Raw genomic sequence first — 15,097 nt, 5'->3', positions numbered from 1 at the left:
GGTATGCACAGGGTATGCAGATGATATAAAATGGAGAAAATCTCCAGTACGAGTTATAAAAAACTTAAGGATAGGCATTGTAAGGGTTATTTTAAAAGCCTACCCTTAGGTATTTATAACTCGTACTGGAGATTTTCTTCATTTTATATCATCTGCATACCCTGTGCATACCCTCTATGCACGCAACTGTGCCCAGCAGTGGATGCATGTTGGCTAATTATGATGATAATGATAAATTATTTATAGAAACAATAAATAAACACGCTTTAAGATAATATTGGGGAAAGAAATTTTATTTCTGAACTTAATATACCTATCACCATTTTTAAAGGTGACCTTGCTTGCTTAGTGGTGGGCGCTGTGGTCTTATTAGTGAGAGATCCCGGGATTTTTAATAAAAAATAAACAGCGCCAATAAACACTTCGCCCTCTAGCCCTTATATGAATAAAATACATATAAACACCCAGACGCTGAAAAACTTTTATGTTCATCACACAAACATATTCCAGTCATTTACGCGTCGCGTAGCACAGGTACTATGCGAGTGTGGGTCTTTTATCTACAATAGGGTTGTCATAAGTAAACACTTATAATGTTTTGAGTTTGTATGGAAAAATAAATATGCTTCTTTTGATTTAATATTCTTACAGTGTGATGCCTTTTTTTTTTTTTTGTCGTGGTGGAAAAGCTTTATGGCTACCTCTGCCCTTTTGGGCAGGACAGAGGTTATGTGGGACTCGTTTACCCGAACTAAAAACCACCACGGCATGTCCCTCTCGTTGGCTTTATTGGACGTCCGGGAACCCGTTGTACACTTCCCAGGCGTCTACCAACAACCCCAACTGATTGCCAGGGCTACTACGCTAAGGAGGAGGTGATCAGGACAGCTTGACCCCCCCTCAGACAGCAGGGAGACTCGTATAGGGACGGGTAGCTAACAGTGATGCCTAATGAAATATACTTAGTAATAAATTTTAAATTTATACATGTTGTATAAATTTAAAATTTAAAAAAGTCTTGACTTCAAATACAGCTTGCATTACTCAACTAGCCAAGTTTTTTTATTTGATATGAATAATAATAGCTTAAAAAATCTATTTTGAGGTGGTTGCCATCTTTGATTTTGAATTTGTCATAGTGTATTTTACAACTCAAGCTCTTATATTTGATATTGTGTGAGTAGAGAATAAATATGTAATACGCAGATTTGTAGCGGCGGCCATCTCGGATCGATTTTCATCGAACATATATATTTCTTTTTATTTTTTTATATGGAGCACTAACAACATGCATATAACACGTTCTTAAATAAAACACACACACAAAAACATGGACTGATACGCACCTCAATAACAAGTGCACATAGCATTGCGTCACGTAAACTTAATTTGTCCAAAAATTCAACTCACCGATGAGTTTATTCCTAAAAGCTGTGGTTGAGTCATGGAAGATATCGATGCCAGGTAACTTTTTGTTTAACTCGTAATAAAGCAAGACGCACGGAGGATTTTGCGTCGGGCGTTTAAAACATTTAGCGCGTGGCCAAACTAAGAAATACTATAACTTTTTTATCACCACTTGTCACAGGTACCTAGTGTTAAAAATAGAAAAGCATAAAATAATAATACTGGTCAATCTAAACAGGTTTGAATATCATGCAATTGCACCAGTTTATTGCTTTATTTCTTCCTACATTGTAATTTGTGTTTAGTTCATAAACCTGTTTGGATATGCATTTAATATGATAATTCGATATCATACTACCAGGCTTCCATAATGCTGCCACGTGTGTTTAACACTGCGCTAAAAATCTCATTCAAGAGAATTCGGAAATGACCATAATTCGCGCGCAATATCCAAAAGCTTGCCATCAGCTTTTGGAAATTGCGCGTTGTGCGTTGGAGCGTTGTAAACCCTAAGGCAGCTTTTAGTTTTGAGCTTATGAATGTGTTTATATCTAATGATTTAACTTCTTACTAACAGTTCTTGTTATCATTACCGTCAACTCACTAGGCACAACATAAAGAATGGTGACTCATCAGAAGTGCTTTCTACACAGCTGCTATATGACTATGCGAATAAAGCTGTCGCCTGTGGTTGTTTATTTTAATTTGAAAGAATAGAAACAGTTTATTTGGGATTTATGAAAATATTGGAAAGGTTGAAGTTTTTTGTACCGCGTTAGGGCAGTCGCCTGGAAAATCGGAAACAGTTTCATTTACCTTTTTGTCGGACCAAGGTAGGACAACATGCGAATGTCTTTCGAATTTGCTCACTTTTAAATGCTTACAGAAACAACTGTGACATTTTTAGTAGTTCTTTGACCTCATTCAAAAAACATGTCAAACATTTACTTACATAGGTAACTTAAATTAATTTATTTTCCGTTTTAATTTCATATAATCACTATTCTTTGTATAGTATTGCAGGTATTAAGTTTTAAATTTTGCTTTGTTATTTGATAAGTTTTTAGATTATTTTAATTAAGCATGCTGTGGTCATTTCTAGAAGGTTTCAATCTCCTGTCTTTCTCTTTTATTTATGTTATTCTCATGATTGCGTCATTGATTGATACCAGTTTAATGATCCAAAAAAAAAATGTGTGGCATTCAATTTACGTACAGTTCAACAGATATTTTTAAGCTATTATTATTAGACTAGGGTGTAGTTTTAAATTAAATGTCCAATTGGAATTAATGAAACATATTTTACCACTATATCAATATCAATATATAAATAAAAAATGAATACTGCGTTACTAATTGCCCACTTTTGTATCCACCGGCAATTTAATAAAGTTTATTTATTTATTTATTAGCTTTTCAAGGGAAACAAACAGTATTATTACACATGAAAGTAATGTAGAATAAACCAATGTAGTTTCCACAACTTGGTTATACATATAATACGACAACCACAATTTCTTAGGAATAAGTACCTAGCAAGCAATTATTATACCAAAAAAAGAAAAAAATAATAATTTAATTAAAACAAAAATGAAAAACAAAAACTTTAAAGCTATAGTATTTTGTCATAATAAATTAATTAATAAATTTGCTATTAGTATTTTGTCATAATAAATTTCCTAAAAGTGCCAATTTTGACATGAAAAATGTCAAGTTTTAGAACATAATAGCTTCTATTGCGGCTTAACTGTGATAGTTAGATATATTCCCTATTTTGTAAGTAATAAGGAGTACTGTAATCATATAGTATATACTTTTTATGTATAGTCAATAGTTTTCTCAGCGCACGCCAAGTAATGAATTTTATAGGCACAATTTTGATACTTTGGGTTACATTATTACAATTTTCTTAAGATATTTTTTTTAAATTAAATTAAAGCCTATGTTACTTCATGATAGTTTAGCTTTCTTTTGGCGAAATAATGTGAAAATTTAGTCGATTACTTTTGGAGCCTATTGGTTACAAACAAACAAACAAAAAATCTTTCCTCTTTATAATATTAGTGTAGATATAGATTCTCAGGCTCCCATCATCGTAGCAAAATAAAAATATAACAATAAAACCTTTGTTGTACTAAAATCGGTCGAGTACTTTTTTATAAATCATAAATCTGTAATGAAAGATAAGAGTCTACAATATACGTAATCACATTTATATTTTGGAGAAATCAGCAATGTTTTATGCATTTTTTATATATCTTCAACGTACCTAAAGGCATACTATTGTTACAGTTTTATAATAATGCAGACATTGATAACTTTTTTGCCTTGTTTAAATACCGACTGCACAAAAAACTAGGAAGTTATTTAACATATTTTATGAAGTAGACACTCATTAGATTTTGATAACTGAGGTGTAGTTGGTTAATCGTACCTACATATAATCGCATTCTGAAATATCACGTCATGAGTAAATCAAATAAGTACGATGGAGACTGCCAAACATATAAAAAAAAGTGTGTGTGCTTATGTACACGCGTTAGAAGTTATACTTCTTTGGCGTAACAAGATAAAAAATTTCAAAAATTTTATCTTTCCCCTTATACTACGTTTGTAGAGAAAACGACACTAACAATAGAAATAAGGTATTGTTTGAATTATTGAAAGTCAACTGTCAAACCTTTTTTTAGAAAAACTAAAATGTTGACTATAGCTAACTTCATGTCGGCTTTTTTTTGACGGCACATCGTAAAAATTTACCCTCACCATTTTTACCAACGCGCCAAAAGAAGTACGTCATCATCATCATCTCAACCAATTGACGTCCACTGCTGGACATAGGTCTTTTGTAGGGAGTTCCACAATGCACGGTCCTGGGCCGCTTGCCTCCAACGGCTCCCAGCTACTCGCCTGATGTCATCTGTCCACCTCGTTTGGGGCCGACCTACGCTGCGTTTACCGGTGCGGGGTCGCCATTCCAGCACCTTAAGACCCCAACGTCCATCGGTTCTCCGAGCTATGTGCCCCGCCCATTGCCACTTCAGCTTCGCAACTCGCTGAGCTATGTCGGTAACTCTAGTGCTTCTACGGATCTCCTCATTTCTGATTTGATCACGTAGAGATACTCCTAACATAGCTCTCTCCATCGCCCGCTGAGTGACTCTGAGCCTTCTTATGAGGCCCATAGTTAGCGACCATGTCTCTGATCCGTAAGTCATCACTGGCAACACGCACTGTTCGAAGACTTTAGTCTTCAGGCACTGGGGGATTTTGGACGAGAAGATGTCACGAAGTTTCCCGAACGCTGCCCATCCGAGTTGGATTCGGCGGTTTACCTCTTTCTCGAAATTGGACCTACCTAACTGGATCGTGTGTCCTAGGTATATATACTCGTCTACAATTTCGAGTGCAGAGTTCCCAACAATTATTGGGTGGAGCGCAACATGAGCGTTAGACATAATTTTCGTCTTGCTCATGTTCATACGAAGGCCCACCTGTTGAGAAACTCTGCTGAGGTCATTGAGCATCGCATTAAGGTCTTCCAGAGTCTCTGCCATTATGACTACATCGTCGGCAAACCGAAGTTGAGTGATGTACTCGCCGTTAATGTTGATGCCAAGCCCGTTCCAATCCAGAAGCTTAAAAACGTCCTCCAACGCAGCGGTAAACAGCTTCGGGGAGATAACATCTCCCTGTCGCACTCCTCGCTGCAGTTGGATCGGTTTCGTAGTCTGGTCCTGTATACGGACTGACATAGTGGCGTTTTTGTACAAACACTTCAAAACTTCGATGTACCGGTAGTCAATTCGGCATCTCTGCAGTGACCTTAACACAGCCCAGGTTTCCACCGAATCAAAGGCTTTCTCATAGTCCACAAACGCTAAGCAAAGTGGCCGGTTATACTCTTGAGTCTTCTGTATAACCTGCCGCAGCGTATGTATGTGGTCTATGGTACTGAAGCCCTTTCGGAAACCGGCTTGTTCAGGAGGCTGGAAGTCGTCGAACCTATTCGCGAGACGATTCGTAATGACTCTTGAGAACAACTTGTAGACATGGCTCAACAGCGAGATAGGTCTGTAGTTCTTCAGCAAGGTATTATCACCTTTTTTGAAGAACAGAACAACCACGCTCCTGTGCCATGCCTCTGGCGTTGTGCCTTGATGAATGACGGAATTGAACAACCGCTGAAGGACTTTAAGTATCGGTTTTCCACCCGCTTTCAGGAGTTCTGCTGTGATTCCGTCATCACCCGGTGCCTTGTTGTTCTTAAGTTGTTTGAGAGCCATACTAATCTCGTAAAGGCTGACGTCCGGGATATCTTCAGTGAAGTGTCGGGTCAATTTGGCTCTAGGGTCTTTAGCCAAACTTTCAACAGGCTTTTGTGTTGAGGTGTATAACTGTCCATAGAATTTCTCAACCTCACTCAGGATCTCTGGTTTAGAAGATATGAGACTACCATTGTCAGTCTTCAGGCGAGTCAACAGGCTCTGTCCGATAGACAGATCTCTTGCGAACACTTTCGAGCCTTTGTTGCGCTCAATGGCGACTTTAATTTTCTCAGTGTTAAAGTGTCGCAAGTCTTTCGTCTGCAACTTCGAGATCTGTCTATTAATACGCCGATATTCAGACGCATCTTTTGAAGACTGTAGTCTCATTTCTTGTCTCTTCTCCATAAGCCCGAGTGTATGGGCTGAGAACTTTTTGGTTCTATGTTTACGGTGGGTCTTAAAGAACTTGGACCCAACCGTATGGACAGTTTCCACAAGCCTGTTGTTAAGATCGTCCACAGAATCGCAGTCCAGGCAATCAAACCGGTTTTGCAGCTCCAGTTGAAAGCTCTCGGGGTTTTGGATATGAGCACGAGTAGGCCGGAGCGTAGACTTTACCAGTCTGACCCTTTCCAGCTTTACATTTATATTCAATGTGCCTCTTACCATACGGTGATCGCTCCCGGTTTTCACCCTGTTGATCACAGAGACATCATTGAATATATGCCGTTTGGTCGACATGATAAAGTCGATCTCATTTCTCGTCGAACCATCGGGGCTCAGCCAGGTCCATTTCCTGTGCGGCCGCTTTTCGAAAAAGGAGTTCATCATAAAGAGGCCCTCCTTCTCCATAAAGTCGGCCAGCATTTGGCCCCGTTCGTTCCGTTGCCCATATCCAAATTGCCCCACTCTCAGCTCTGCACCGCTTCGCTTGCCCAGCCTCGCGTTGAAATCCCCCATCACAACACTGTAGTAGGTTTTCGAGGCATGTATGGCTTTCGAAATATCCTCATACAATGCCTCTACTTCCTCGTCGGAGTGCGCAGTTGTGGGTGCGTAGACCTGTATAACCTTCAGGGAATACCGTTTGGTTATTCTGAGTACAAGGTACGCTACCCTGCTCGACACGCTTTCGACTCGAACAATGTTGTTGACAAGGGATTTGTGGACGATGAATCCGACACCACCTTGGGACTGTTGTTCGCCCTCCCGGTAGTAGAACAAGTTGCCGGATTTTAGGATTATCGTATCCTCCCCCTCTCTACGGATTTCAGATAAACCCATGATACTCCAGCGCAACTTGCTCACTGCTTCTTCCAGCTCGACTAACTTCTCATCGGTCCTCAACGTGCGTGCGTTATACGTTGCCAGGTCCAGTCGTCGAGTTTGGCAGCGGAATCTCTTCCGGAGATTCTTGACACCCCTTGCCCCGCCGTTACCATAACCGCTGCCAGAGCCAGGAATAGCGGGGCTGCCGGGGACTAGGGGCTGTGGCTTTCTTTTCTCCATTCATACAAAGATTTGCCCCATACAAAGATTTGAAAGAAGTACGTAAGTAACTTTAAAAAAACAAAACAATTGAGATTGATATTGGATAGAAGCAGGTGTTACTTTGCGGGATTCTATGATATATTATTAAAATTAAGCGGAGTATAGCAATTTAAGCTCAATTTTCATAATCAAGATTGAAACAAAGCAAGCTCGTGGTCAAGTCGATAAAGATAAAGACTGCCATGGCGTATACTACACACTATATATCTATCTCAGCGCTGTTGTCTGAACAATTCAGAACCTTGTCAATTTTTTAAGTGAACGAACTACACTCAAAACAACAAAGAATTTCTTTGCGATATGCAGATGACACTTATAATAATTTATGTGACGCCTCCGAACAATGAACAGGCGTAAATAAAATTAATACTTAATATTTTCTCACTGGAGATAAAACGGACTTGATTACAGAGCGTGGCTCATTTTCAGGCCGTTTTTTTTAAGTTATGCTTCTTTTTGGGACATTAAGGAAAAATGAGAGTAAACTTTTACGATGCGCGTGCATACCGTCACAAAAAACCCGACCCCTAAAGTTAGCAACATTTAAGTTTATCACAAAATGTTAATATCAATATGCATGAGTTGCATGCTAAAATAAAAAATGTCCATTTCTTTAATTGTGTAGGAATTTTTTTTTTTTATATTTAATAATCTTTTAAATATAAATTTAACTAGATAGTAAAATATAATTTTTATTAATACATAACTATGACCAAAATTAAACTATTTAAAAACTAAATAAAATCTAATACGTCCTCGAAACCACCGCAGCGAGGCACAGTTCCCAAGATGCTGGCATCATTGCCCCTTTGGATGGCCAAACTAATTCGTTGGCCAAGGTAACTAGATAGTGCGTTATAATAAAACTGTCAATGTATTGAATACCTTTGTTTCTATTTTAATGTCGTTTTCTCTACAAACGTAGAATAAGGCGAAAGATTACATTTTTGCAAGTTTAGTTATCTTGTTACTCCAAAGAAGTATAACTTCTAACGCGTGTACATAAGTACACACACCTTTTCTTTTTTATATAGAGTAGCGCTCGGCTTCAATCACAACTGAAATAAATGTACATGAAGCAATTAAAGGTGGAGCGGAGCATACTTACTTATTCCCTTTTGATTCTAAGGCCATTTAATAGGCATTATAATATCGCATGCTTCTACGGTGAAGGAAAACATATTGAGTATACCTGCATGCCTCTGAGTTCTCATTAACGCTCTCAAAGGTGTGTGAAGTGGCCTAGCGTCGACCAATGGCCCAGTGCGGTGTACTCCACACAGCTTTGAGAACAATATGAAGACCTCTCAGGTTTCCTCACGATGTTTTCCTTCGCTATTGAACCAAGTGACATTTAAATTGCTTAGAACGCACATAACTCATAAAAGTTAGAGTTGCGTGCTGGTATTCGAACGGAGCCCTACGAAAATGAATTCGAAGTCCTACTCACTGGGCTATCACCGTTTGACGAACTCGTAATGGGATAGCGAAGAAATAAAAAAACCCTGGTAGAATCATCTCATCTTTTTGTAAATTTAAAATGCATACAAAAATTTATATGCATTTTAAATTTATAAAATTGATAATTCCTCCAAGTGTAGATAAAAACACTAATAAAAATTATAAAAATATAAAAAAGCAATGTGTCATCTCTTGTTTCAAACGTGTGTCATTGTAATATGGACCTTTGTAAAAGTAGATCGAAACTGCAACGTTTCCTACTAGATGACGCTACAGTCGCTATAAGACTGATGTGAAAGGCATACACTAATTTCGTCATCGACGGTAGAAGAGCCGTAGCTTAATTGGTGAAAGCGCTCAGGCCGCAATTGCCCGAGAGTCGCAGGTTCAAATCCTGTCGGTTTCGAAAATTTTTATATGCATTTTGAATTTATAATAATTGATAATTCCTCCAAGTGTAGGTAAAAACACTAATAAAAATTATGAAATATAATCATCTCATCATCTTGCATCAGAATTGAACAAAAGATCAACAATCGTGAAAGTTATCGCAGTATTGTCACAACAAATCTCCAACTTTGACCCCTCACTCAATCTCGCAGCATCCCATATCAGTAACAAAAGACGTGCGCGCAACCACTTGACTGGTGTTTTATGTGTAAACAAAGTGTGTTTTAAATGTGACATGATCATTACATATCGATTCGGCCCGCGGAATGTGTATATTCAAAAGCGCTTTAATAATATCATATAGTATAATTTAGTGTGCAATGCCATGTCGCGTGGTGACGGCAGATTTGAATACAGTTGTCAGCACCCCCCGTGTGTGTTGTACGAGGCGACTTAGGGATTATAACGGAGGGCATCACCGACCTTCGTGCCAATTCTTCGAGTAGGAAAACTAAAAAGAAAAACTAAAAGTTGAGGTACACTGTTTAAAACATATACGTACAAATAACTACATACTAATACATAAACCAGACTACACAAATACACCAATAGTATAAATAAATATAAAAAAGAAATATAGTCATACATACTTTAACATGCAATTAATACTTAAATATGAGTTAGAGTAGATAAATAAATAATATCGTCTTTATTCAGCGAGAAAATGAGCCTGCACAGCATTTTTAAATATGCCTAGTACTACTTCGACTGTCGAATGTTCAATGGGCGTGCATTCACAGTTCAGAAAATTTGACAGCATTCCTTGATTAATTAATAATTTAGTGTTGGTTACTTCGTTCTATTAAGTAATTCTAAATACCAGGAGTTAGGAAATTGATGATTAACCCCAGTGCCTCTGAGAGCACGTTAAGTTTTCGGTCCTGCGCCTGATCTCTTTCCGGAACAGCCTTACCATCGGGCTATGGGAGTGAGGTTAAAGAGAGTGAACCCGTTTTGCGGACGCACTTGTGAATAAAATTACCCGCGTACTTGGAAAAATCTCTTTGGAGATTGATCACCGTGGTCAATCGGTCGTGGAAACTGTGTCATAGTACGTACTTCACTGGTGCTAATTCTGCTGTATTAGATAGAAGCAATTAGTATATGCAGCCCTGGTCTAAAAAGAAGCAGACACAACTAATCCGGTTTATTTATTTCTAAACAGCCATTTAATTAAATAATTCTTTTTCCTATTGGATATTAAAGCTTTCCCAGCGTCCGTACGACGGATTTTTCGGAGCCCAAGACAAAACTTTAAGTTGAATTCCCAAAGAACTTAAGAAAAATAAATGGATAGATGTCAATTCTAGACACAACGGGAATTCCCCTGTAATAAAGATCAAATCTATTTTAATTAACATTAAAAACTTTCTAAATTCAAATTAAGAATTGACGGCACAATTCGACGAACGCAAGGCATTAATAATGAACCTTATTATCTACTGGGAAGAGAAGGAAAAGGATACCACTTCTCGATTCAATCTGTTAATAATATATTTTTTAAATTTGGATTGTAATCCGGGCCGAGCTGGCGCTTCAGCAGATACTCGTTTTAAATGGGATCAGTCGCTAAACTATTTATAGAATAATCTCCTTTCATTTTAAACATAATTATCGCCTATCTAAGGAAGGACCTTTTTCTAGTTAGTTTCAAGATAATCCTTCGATCATTTTAAGGTTTTACTCAAATATACTCGTATGCAAGCTAATTCTTTATGGATAGGTACCTAAAGATTACGGTGCATCCATTTAAATTCAAAATGGTTATTTAATAAATTGTATGACATTAAAAATTCAAATGTCGATTATTCTTTAAAGCTTTATATGTCTGTCTTGCTCGATTAGTCAGCGTCTGTAATATAATGAATGACTCCACAAGATGTCTCTCAGTCGCGGTCAGCTCTCGTGGACGCGCGTCCCACGATAGCATCTCCTGTGTTCTTCTGAAACCGGACTCTCTTGGTTCAACGCCATCTGTTGGCGAAAATTGGCACCTGAAAGTTTTCGTGAAATCGTATGGAGCTACGGAAAAGGTTGGTCAATGCTACGATGTGAAAGCAAATTTTTAGTAGTAGTACAGATTTTTTGTGAGCTCGTCCGGGGAAGTACGACCACCAAGTTTCAGAACGAGTTAATTGATTGGCATGATCAGTTTAAAAAAAAAATATGAAGAAAAAAATGTGTTGTGCACCACGGTGAAGTATTTCAGAGCTGATAAAAAGACGTACAGGCGTCGACGATGGCTTAGTGAGTAAATTAACAGATAAAACTGGCACAACAACAACAACAACTATCGTCCATCAAAAGTTTTATTATACTAATTATAATAAAACTTTTGATGGGCGATAGTTGTTGGTTTGATGGGTGCAGTCGGCCCAATGCCCTATTGATATTGTTTGTGGATTTGCAAATACAAAAATATTTATATTGCTAGAGATATATACAAACAGGGGAATCTATTCCCCTGTTTGTATATATCTCATAATCATATCTCTAATTCTTGTATTAATCATATCTCTAATTTTTGTATTGCACTTATGCCTAAATAAAAAAGGTAAAATAGATGAATGTGCAGAGAAACGTTACAAACACACGAGTTACAGCACCGAAAATTATAATGAGTTTTTATTCAAAGTTTGTTGGAAAACTAAGTGTGAATATGAATAAATATTAATGAATTTCTATATGCAGGCTTGTACCTACTTGACGTTTATCATACCTGATGGAAAGCATCTTCGTCATCATCAAATCAACTTATTACCGCCCCACTGTAGGGCACGGGGCTCCTCCCACGATGAGAAGGGGTTAAGGCCGTGGTCCACCACGCTGGCCCAGTGCGGATTGGTGGACTCCACACAATTTTGAGAACATTATGGAGAACTCTCAGTCATGCAGGTTTCCTCACGTTGTTTTCCTTCACCGTTGAAGCAAGTCTGTTTTAAATAATTAAAACGCATATAAAAGTTAGAGGTGGGTGCTGGGATTCGAACTCGGCCTCCCGAAAGGTAACTCGAGCTACTACCCACTGGGCTATCACCGCTTTTATGAATAATATACATAAATATTTATAAAATACAGATAAACAATCAGGCACTGAGAAACATTCACGTTCATTACAGAAAAATTTTTTAGTTGTGAGAATCGTACCCACGGCCTAGGACTCAGTAAGCAGGTCGGCGCCCACTACGCCAATCGGCCGTCAACTGAAATTTAAATGTGACCATTTCGGAATAAACCTTTATCGAACAAATACACAATTTTGTTAATTCGTCTATATACGACGTAGTGATTCCATAATAAACTTAAATTATAAATGTGAATGTATGTTTGTCTGTTACGCTTTTACGCAAATCCACTTAACCGGTCCTCATGAAACTTTGTACACATATTCTTGGAAGTGTTAGAAGTAATGTAGGATACTTTTTATCCCGAAATTAAGCTCGGTTCCTTTGGGAGAGGGGATGAAAGTGTTTGACGATAACTCCGACAATTTTGCCCAAACTTTGTGAAGATCTGATGAATTTGGTTGTAGATAGAGGACAGAACTCCTCAGCGGACAGCAGCAAACCCCTCATTTAAGGCTTAACGATACTGAATACTTGAATTTTTTTAGAACACAACTAAATTGAATGCCACATAAAAAAACAAAATCAAACGCAGACGAAGTAGCGGGCTACAGCTAGTACATAATAAAAATACAAACATCCAAATAGATAACTTGTTTTTCACTGATGAATACGTCGTTATGGTAATAATGGGGCAAGAGCTCCAATGTAAAAGCGCCTTTTCAAAGAGTTTGTCGAAAAAAAATTTTCACCGATCAACATGGTTTCTTTTTTCATTAATTTATACTCAACGTTATACGAATATTAAGATAACGATGAGACGATTATAATTTGAAACTGTCACAACAACAATATTATCAGCGGTTACTGAAGTCTATTGACTTGACTGAATTATTTTAATACAACTGATTAATTTTATTTATCTTGGGTAAGTTCTCAAATACACTGATATTTACGTAAGACCATGACGACAATCGAATTATTTACGTACCTAAAACGGAAGTATTTAGGTTAGGATTTGGTTAGGATTTTTGTGACCGAAACAGATCCTCGGCAATGTACCCTCTACGCACGTTTCGCTCCGAAACCGGAGCATCCTCAGGAGATGTTGACTTTACAATGAAGAATTGTTAAGAACTTAAACTTAAAGCAAATTAAGCTTAATTTTGATAATATAACATGGATTTCCGCAAAATAACGCCTGCTTCTGTCCAATAAGTGACACTTTGTTTGCTTCTGAAGTGGCTAGTTACCACCCTACCGACAAGGACGTTCCGGTACAATGTCGCCTAGAAACCGATTAAAGGTTTAATATAACTGCCATACGGATATGGTTAGCCCGTTACCAACTTAGACTGCATCATTTCCAGCAGGCGAGATTGCAGTCAAGGGCTAACTTGTAGTGGAATTTAAATAAGGCATAATTTGGTGCATTGCCAATGTATACAGTGGAAATGTTCACAACCGTCCTTATTTCAATCGCCTGACGAAAAAATGAATAATTGAAAGAATTCACTTTTATTGTACATGACACACAGAAAAATTCACAAAATAAAATAAATATAATAGTATAGTTATGTTAGAAGTTAAGTAGAAGGTACAACTACTAGGTACGAAGGTACTTATTACTAATATAGCTATCTCTTCCAGGCAACGAAAGGTGTAAAATGTAAAAAGGAGCCCTGGTTGGTCTGATTCCTCCAACGGACCAGAAGAAAACATGCCTGAGAGTTCCCCATAATGTTCTCAAAGGTGTGTGGAGTCCACCAATCCGCACTGGGCCAGCATGGTGGACTACGGCCTTAATCCCTTCTCATTGTGGGACGAGACCCATGCCCTGTAGTGGGCCGGTAATGGGCTGATATGATTGTGATTGTGATAATATATATTAAAAATCATGGCCGAATTACGGCCTGTTTTGAAGCTATCTTTCCAGTGCGTAATAGAAGTTGCTATAATTCTGCGGTGTGTTCTTAGAAACAATTTGTATATATCACGTAGGTATTATATGTTAAAGTCAATATAGATAAGAAATACAAAAAAATATGGATCATAAAAGTCTTAGGGAAAACGAAACTTTTCGCAGGTGAAAGTAAATTATGTCGACCTCTCCGTGTCCGTTTAATAGATAAAATTAACGATAAGCAAATAAAAATAATCTCTATAAAAATAAAAGTGATAATATTTTAATAATAAAAGCGATAAGTTTTTCTACATTGATGATGAAATATTCAACTCTACAAAGTTGAGTTGGTAGAATTGCAGATGTTTTTTTTCAGGCTGCGATTCGTATCTGTATCTCTTTTAAAGTTAATTTTAATTTATCTAAACTTACATTTATAAAATAAAAAAAATAAATGTCTTAAAAAAGTGGTCTCGGTTCTTTGTAAACATGTGCTTTATATGAAACTAGCGGTCTCCCGCGAGTCCGTGTGCGTATGTTAAAAGTGCGAAAGTTAAACTTTAGATGATAAAAAATTGGTTGCCTGTAAAGTCGGTATACGGGCGAAAGTTTTACGTGACAACGACTTTGAGTGGTAAAATAATTTTAATGTGAATATTCATTCGTATAGTAGGAAGAAGGATGAAATAATAGTAACAATTTAAAACATTTATTTATACAAAGAATTATATTTAAAACATTAATTTATACAAAGAATCTCGCACTGAATTTCATATTAACAAAATTTTATTTTTACATACGTATATATACACATACATACGTATTTATATACAAATATACATACAATAACTTGCAATACATTTGCGTACAATGAAACAGCGTTTACTACAAAGGGACGTTTGCCTTTCACTTTTTATGTCTGTCTCTCTCGCTCTTAGGCGGGCTAACCATGCCCGAGTGGAAGGGACGCGTGCCTCTCACTCGCTCTCATT

At 37.4% G+C, this 15,097-nt stretch overlaps 1 protein-coding gene across 1 annotated transcript in view; it reads left to right on the top strand.

Moving 5' to 3' along the window:
• The first annotated feature begins 11,043 nt into the window (after positions 1–11,043).
• The window catches only part of LOC120626861 (synaptic vesicle glycoprotein 2C-like), a 42,233-nt gene continuing 38,179 nt past the window's right edge, over positions 11,044–15,097 (top strand). The window contains exon 1 of the mRNA XM_039894640.1: positions 11,044–11,170. The gene's annotated coding sequence lies outside the window, so the exon portion shown is untranslated. The remainder of the gene's footprint in view (positions 11,171–15,097) is intronic.

Source organism: Pararge aegeria, chromosome 10, assembly GCF_905163445.1.
Source record: "Pararge aegeria chromosome 10, ilParAegt1.1, whole genome shotgun sequence".
NCBI classification, from domain to species: domain Eukaryota; kingdom Metazoa; phylum Arthropoda; class Insecta; order Lepidoptera; family Nymphalidae; genus Pararge; species Pararge aegeria.
Note: the sequence above shows the minus strand (reverse complement) of the source record. Positions and strands in the feature narration are given on the sequence as shown.